Source organism: Rhinichthys klamathensis, unplaced genomic scaffold, assembly GCF_029890125.1.
Source record: "Rhinichthys klamathensis goyatoka isolate OS25496 unplaced genomic scaffold, OSU_Roscu_1.1 h1tg000240l_1, whole genome shotgun sequence".
NCBI classification, from domain to species: Eukaryota; Metazoa; Chordata; class Actinopteri; order Cypriniformes; family Leuciscidae; genus Rhinichthys; species Rhinichthys klamathensis.
In genome coordinates this window covers 2,703,449-2,711,291 of record NW_026606762.1, presented here as the reverse complement: position 1 = coordinate 2,711,291, position 7,843 = coordinate 2,703,449, and positions in this window count along the sequence as shown.

Genomic DNA, 7,843 nt, shown 5'->3' with positions numbered 1-7,843 from the left:
CGAACGAGTTCGAGTCTCCCTTTTCCGGATCCCTTTCTTCTCCCTATGCCCATCTCTTATCAGTTCAGAGAGACATTTAATTTGCCAATAGACATTGCCCCATAGACAGTAAAAGAAATGGACACAGCGACCCCGTTGATTTCAACGGAGAGAGTTGAAGCCCAACATGGGCACTCACTTCCTGATAGCCAAGCGTTCTGCGCAGGCTCAAACTAAGCTTGACGACGTAGTTGTCACGTGAGCAACCGTTCTGACCTTCTAGTAGCTGTGCCGGGACAAATCTGAATTGAAATCTGAAACAAATCTGTTGTTGAAATATTTTGTCCCGTTGCTTTTATGAACTCTCTATCTATGGGCTTCTCCCTTTACTTTATGCCTCCATGTCCACCCGATTGCCTCATAGACAGTAAACGATTGCCTACGAGCTTCTACTTCTGTCTATACGGTAATTTCTCTACTGTGCGACAGAGCGTCCCGTGGTTATGACGCAATCGTTAGCCTATTTTTACAAGAATGGCTTCTACAGGGCCATAACGTAAGATACAAAGTAATGGAGCCTTTTATCCATTGTCCCGTTTCTTGAGAAATAAATAATGGACAAATGGAGTCTTTGGACGCCTCAGATGTAAAGTTATTCGCTGTCAAAGTGACGCCAAAATGAATGGGAGTCAATGGGATGCTAACAGCCGGTGATAGCCAGCTACAATGGCGGCCCCCGGAGGCAGCTTCAACTTCCGGCTGATGGATTACCCCCTTGCATTGCCCCCATATTTGAAATTTTAGGGGCATAACTGCATTACGTATAATAGTGTTTTTGTTTGTTTTTTTGCAAAGTGAGTGACATACTCGATAATGTCAGCTCGCAGCCTCGCACATCATAAAACAACCCTGTCTCGGTTACATATGGTAACCCTCGTTCCCTGTAGGAGGGAACGGAGACGTCTGTCATGACCGATCAATAGGAATCTCGCTAGAGAGGCCAATCTACTTCGAGTGAAACTAAACAAGCCAATGCACATTGGCGTGCAATCATTTGCATCAGCTGCACAGCCTCGCAACGCGGGTATTTAATGCAGCTGGTGTGATTGCACTCTAGTTTTTTGAGTGATTGAGTGGTTCTCAAGGATTCAGCGGATAAAGGCCTGGTGCCGGACGCTCCGCCATGTCCGGGCCGAGGAGTTTTGGAGGACTTAACAGGTTTTTACTCTGGAGCAATAAGGGTGCACAGTAGGGTGCAGCAAGCCGACAGAGCCGGACCTCTCTGTGCTTCTACCCCCGTTTAGGGTGAGCACACGGGAGGAGACCGGCTCTACACGTAAGCTATAATATTTAGCGAAAGTGTTAGGTGTCGCCCAGCCCGCAGCTCAACAGATATCTGTTAGCGAGGAGCCACGTGCCAGCGCCCAGGAGGATGCAACACCTCTCGTGGAGTGTGCATGCAACCTGAGCGGGCAGGGCACGCCTTGTGCTTGGTAAGCCAAGGCGATGGCATCCACTATCCAGTGGGCCATCCTCTGCTTGGAGTCAGCCTTTCCCTTCTGCTGGCCTCCGTAACAGACAAAGAGCTGGTCTGAGGTCCTAACGCTTTGAGTTCTGTCCACTTACATACGCAGAGCGCGAATGGGACAGAGCAAAGCCAGGGCTGGGTCTGCCTCCTCCAGGGGCAGCGCTTGCAGCTTCACTACATGGTCCCTGAAGGGAGTGGTAGGAACATTGGGCACATAGCCAGGCCGGGGTCTTAGTACTACGAGGTTGTCACCCGGCCCGAACTCTAGGCACGATTCGTCGACCAAAAATGCCTGCAGGTCCCCTACCCTCTTGACAGAGGCCAGTGCAACCAGCAGCAAAGTCTTCATGGAAAGAAACTTGAAATCTAATGATTGCAAAGGCTCAAAGGGAGCATCCTGAAGTGCTCGAAGCACCAGGGAAAGGTCCCAAGAGGGCAAGGAGGGGGGTTGAGGAGGATTTAATCGTCTCGCCCCCTAAGAAACCTGACGACCAGGTCGTGCTTTCCAACTGTTTTGCCATCTATGTGGTCATGATATGCTGAAATAGCTGCAGCATGTACTTTGAGGGTGGAGGGAGACAGCCTTCGCTCCAACCCTTGCTGCAAGAAGGAAAGCACAGACCCTATCGAACATCTTCGGGGGTCTTCTCGGCGATAAGAACACCACTCGACGAACAGGTTCCACTTCAGGGCGTAAACACGTCTCGTGGACGGCGCCCGTGCTGAAGTGATGGTGTTAAGTACCTCTGGGGTTAAGTCACCTAGAACCTCTGCGTCCCGTCCAGGGACCAGACATGGAGTTTCCAGAGGTCTGGATGCGGGTGCCATAGTGTGCCATGTCTCTGAGTCAGAAGATCCTTCCTCAGAGGAATGGGCCAGGGAGGGACTGTCGTGAGGAGCATGAGTTCTGGGAACCAAGTCCAGGTGGGCCAATAGGGAGCCACCAGAAGGACCTGCTTCTCGTCCTCCCTGACTTTGCACAGTGTCTGTGCAAGTAGGCTCACTGGGGGAAACGCATATTTGCGGCGGCCCTGGGGCCAGCTGTGTGCCAGTGCATCCGTGCCGAGTGTTCCCTCGGTCAGGGAGTAAAACAGCTGGCAGTGAGAGGTCTCTGAGGAGGCAAACAGGTCTACCTGAGCCTCCCGAACTCTCTCTAGATCAACTGAACCGCCTGGGGGTGGAGTCACCATTCTCCCGGGAGCACAGCTCGTGGTAGCTCTTCGGCCACACGGTTGAGCACGCCGGGGACATACATGGCTCGAAAAGACCTCAGATGCTTCTGACTCCAGAGGAGGAGATAGCGAGCGAGTTGCGACATGCGACGGGAGCGTCGACCACCATGTCGGTTGATGTACGCAGCGGTCGCAGTGTTGTCCGTACGGACCAGCACGTCCCTGCCCTGTAGCGGCCTTTTCAAGCGGCTCAGAGCGAGATGCACTGCTAGCAACTCAAGGCAATTGATGTGCCAATGCAGTTGTGGGTCCGTCCACACCCCTGACACTGCATGCCCATTGTACGTGGCCCCCCAGCCAGTGGCAGAGGCATCTGTGTATAAATGTGAACTGAATATGAAGCAGGCCGAGCGGGGTTACCGCTGCTGCCGCTGCCATATGCCCCAGGAGCCTCTGAAAGAATTTCAGTATGAGCCAGTCGTCGAGATAGTTGAGGATGCGAACACCCTGTTTTCTCATGGGAACAAGGGCCCCCTCCATGACTTTCGTGAAGACACAGGGCTACAGGGACAGCCCGAAGGGTAGGACTTTGTACTGATATGCTCGACCCTCGAACGTAAAGCGCAGAAACGGCCTGTGTCGAGGGAGAATCGAGATATGAAAGTACGCGTCCTTCAGGTCGATCGCTGCAAACCAATCTCGGGGACGGATGCATTCGAAAATGCGTCTCTGCGTGAGCATTTTGAACGGTTGCTTGTGGAGGCTCTGATTCAAAACTCGCAGATCCAAGATCGGTCGTAACCCACCACCTTTCTTGGGTACAATGAAGTAGGGACTGTAGTGCCCTGACCTCATATCGGCTGGAGGGACCGGCTCTATCGCATAGCGGCCCGTAGCGGGGTCTGAGTGTGCTGTGCAACACTTACCTGGTTCCACGGGGCAGGAGGTGCAGGAGGCGGCTCGGAGGCGTTCTCGGACCGCACACTGCTGCCCGCAGGCGATAGAAGAGACGGATGAGAGTGGTGAGGATTCTCTCCTCCCACTGCTCTCCGGGCCCTCTTCTGACCCAGATATGAAAGAAACTGCTCTTTTATTGAAAATTTGGATACCGCTGGTTTTGAGGCCATCATCGTCTCCTGGAGAGCAGTCCCTTCCATCTCTGGGTCGCCCGTCCTAGGGCCGCTTGCCTCTGGCTTTACCGCCCTTCTTGGCGGGGGCCTGGCTCCACAGCGCTGTTTAGGTGGAGGCTGCTGCTGTGGCGCGGGAGCAGGGGCAGACTCAGGAGGACACCCCCGGCGACGAGCAGACTTAGGAGCCACGGGCGGTGGGGTGAAGGCAGCAGTCTACTTCTGTACAGCCGAGAACTGCTGGGCGAAGTTCTCGACCGCATCGCCGAAGAGGCCGGTCTGGGACACGGGGGAGTAGAGGAACCGGAGCTTGTCGGCCTCCCTCATGTTGGCCAGACACAGCCAGAGATGGCGCTCCTGGATCACGTGACCTTCGCCGCACGAAGCGCAAGGATCTTGTGGAACTTGTGCTTTGCTGCATACCTCGGTTGTAACGAGTGGTTATTTCAGTCACTGTTGCCCTTCTATCAGCTCGAACCAGTCTGGCCATTCTCCTCTGACCTCTGGCATCAACAAGGCATTTCCGCCCACAGAACTGCCGCTCACTGGATGTTTTTTCTTTTTCGGACCATTCTCTGTAAACCCTAGAGATGGTTGTGCGTGAAAATCCCAGTAGATTAGCAGTTTCTGAAATACTCAGACCAGCCCTTCTGGCACCAACAATCATGCCACGTTCAAAGTCACTCAAATCAACTTTCTTCCCCATACTGATGCTCGGTTTGAACTGCAGGAGATTGTCTTGACCATGTCTACATGCCTAAATGCACTGAGTTGCCGCCATGTGATTGGCTGCTTAGAAATTAGGTGTTAACGAGGAGTTGGACAGATGTACCAAATAAAGTGGCCGGTGAGTGTATATATAGATGAATGCAGGCAAGTTAACACATCTCATCGTTTTAGCAGCTAGCAATAACAGTCACTTAAAATGCATTATGTCAATAAAATATTAACATTAAACATTATTTGATTTTTTTTTTTTAAATCATCCACAGTCTGCTCTGATTCCCGACCTGCAGCTGAACCAGAAAATATGATGTAAATATTTTGTTCACCATCAAATATTAGCGATTCACATTTCACACATTTATATGTAAATTAATTATATAAAACTTTACTGTCAGTACACAATAGTGAATTAGATCATGCATTTATTTCCATTCAAAGGGATAGAAACCAAATTTAAAACAGTAGACTTAAACGATTCCTTATCCTATGGCGCCCTCTAGTGGGCAACGTTAATATAGCAGCCTTCATCTTTTAGTTGAAATGGCTTATGCAGTTTCGAGCAGGGGTTTACAATACCAAAAATTAAAATTATAATAGATTTATGAATTTCTGATGCTCGGGAGGACGAGAAGAGCAAATTCTAAACCAGGGGTTCTCAACTGATCAGGGTTGGAGCTAAACTCTGCAGGAAAGTGGACCTTGAGGACCAGAGCTTTAAAACAGTTCCAACCTGTCAGGTAAGCAGAAAGGGTACTCCGAGCGAGGCCGTTGAGGATAGCTTCTCGTGAAGCGTATGAAAGGTCTTCCAGCTGTGGATTTAGTTGAAGATGGTGGCTGAAAACGGTGGGACTGGCGTGGGATGGATGATTATGGAGCCAAGATTCTGAACTTCTGAAAAGAAAAACGAGACAATGAGTCAGCTATGCTATTGTGGTATCCTGGAACATGTGCTGCTCGGATGATAAACTGGCATTGCGCCGAAATTAGTGTCAGTCTGCGGACTAATTGCATGATAGCCGGGGAACGGGATCTGCCTTTATTTATGATTTCAACTACTGCCGAGTTGTCTGAGTGGATGAGTATGGAATGTCTGGACCATTCATGCCCCCAAAGGATGGCTGCTATGATGACGGGATACATTTCGTAAAGTGCGGATGATGGAAGGTTTGACTGCTGAATTAGACAGCTGAACTCTGGTGTCCATTCGGAAGCCGAACCAGCGGCCGTTGTAGTAGCCGCCGAATCCGGTGGAAGGCGCTGCATCTGTGTACAGCTGAATGTCTTCTGGCTGTGGGACGTAGTCGTTATAAAAGAAGGAAATGCCGTTCCACGAAGACAGAAATTGCTGCCAGAGCCGCATTTCCATTTTGCAGGCTTCATCCAAGGTGACTTTGTCATGTAGAGAGGGGATTGTTGCTGCTTTTGATAGTAGGTTGGAAAGGAAAGATTTTCCCTGGGGAATTATTCTGATAGCGTAGTTAAGATGGCCAAGGAGGGCTAGCAGCTGTTGCTTTGTGCACCTGTCTGCTAGAAGATAGTTTGATAGGAGCAATGAAATGCGTTGTATTTTCTCGGGAGGTAGAGATGCTTGGAAGGAGATGGAGTCTAGGGTGATGCCTAAAAACTTGATGGAGGTGCATGGCCCTAAGGTATGGCCTTTTCTTTTGAAAGGGGTACGCTTAGTTCGGAGAACACTTTGACGAGGGTAGAAAGTCCTGCGTGAGGAGGTGCGGATGTAGGTGTGATGATGAGGAAGTTGTCAAGGAGGTGGAGGATGTAGGGAAGCCTGTGATTATTGATGAGAATCCAACATAAAGCCTCCGAGAGGGAGTCGAAGATTTTGGGGCTGCTTTTGCAGCCAAAAGTGAGGCGCACTGAAAAATAATAAGCTCCTTTCCAGAATATTCCGAAGAAACGCCAGAATTCTGGGTGAATGGGCATGACTTTGAAAGACTTTGGGAGGGGAAAGGGATAGATTAGTTGGGAAAAAGGAAGGAATAGGAGGGGGTTGAAAAGGTCCGCAGAGAGGTAGAGGTCCTGGGTTTGCTGCATGAGGGACTTGATTTGGGTTAATTTGTAGGGAAGAATCGGAAATAACGGGAGCAGTGTGGCTGTTAACGCCAGAAGGAAGGGTAAAGGAATGGATGATGGGATGAAGGGATGAATGTCCATGAGGATTTGGAGCTGTTTGTGAGCTTAAGTATGCAAGAAAAGATGTCATGAAATGGGATAAGTCTGAGGTAGAAGGGGCGGATGTTGAAGGTAGTAGTACTTGGTCTCCACTAGGTGGCGCAGATACTGTTGGCTGAGGCCGTTGTGGAGGCAGTGTGGTGACGTTGTTAGTCATGATGGGAGGATAGCGTGTGAATGCCGGATGCGTTGGAGGCTCGGGAATTAGGGTTGAAGTGTTAGTGGATGTTGTGTAAAGCTGAAATAATCTTGATTTATTGTCAGATCGGCTGAAGTGGATACCTTTATCCCTAAGAGCTCGCTGAAGGCGAGTCACGGTCCAATTCCTAATGTTAAGGCCTGTTCACACCGGGACGAATTTCGCACGCGATATTCGCCGACGTTTAACGCCTCGTGACTAAACAAAGGGCGCCAATGTGAGTGTGCACACCGACGCGAAAAACCCCAGGCGTAAAAGCATCATTTTTTAAAAACTGCCTCGGGTTCGTGTTTTTAGTTTGACGCGCCGCGTAAAAAACTATCCGACCAATGAGATTGGCGCTTTTGCTCACGTGTCTGGAGCTTCTGAAGTTACAGTAAAACACAACTTGGGGGCTCTCAAACACAAAACGGTCTAGCTGAGCACACATACGTAACGGCGAAGAAGATATACGCCAAGTAGCGTCTACACTGTCGGGAAGAAATAAGACGAGGAAGATGCAAGGCAAGATGAATGTAGAGCTGCTAGTCTCGTTGGTGTCGGAACATAAAGAACTATATGACAAACGCGACAGCGACTACAAAAATCTTGGTAAAAGAGAACTGTTATGGAGTGGTATTGCAGAGCAAATGGGCGCCATCTAATGTCAGTGAAATGAATTTGCATGTTCACTCGGCTCATCGTCAGCGAAAATCGTTTGGGTGTGAACACAAAAAACGCGTTGAAAAACGCTGGCGAATAATGCGCGCCGGTATTCGTCCCGGTGTGTACGAGCCTTTAGTCTCTGGTCTGGGAGACGTAGCGTAAGTGCGCTGAGAATGGCTGCGTTTTGATGAATGATGACGCGTTTGACGAGGAGAGCGATCGCGCCGGCTTTCGTGCCTGTGGCGATCATTGATGGTAGTTCTCGTTTGCGGAGGAG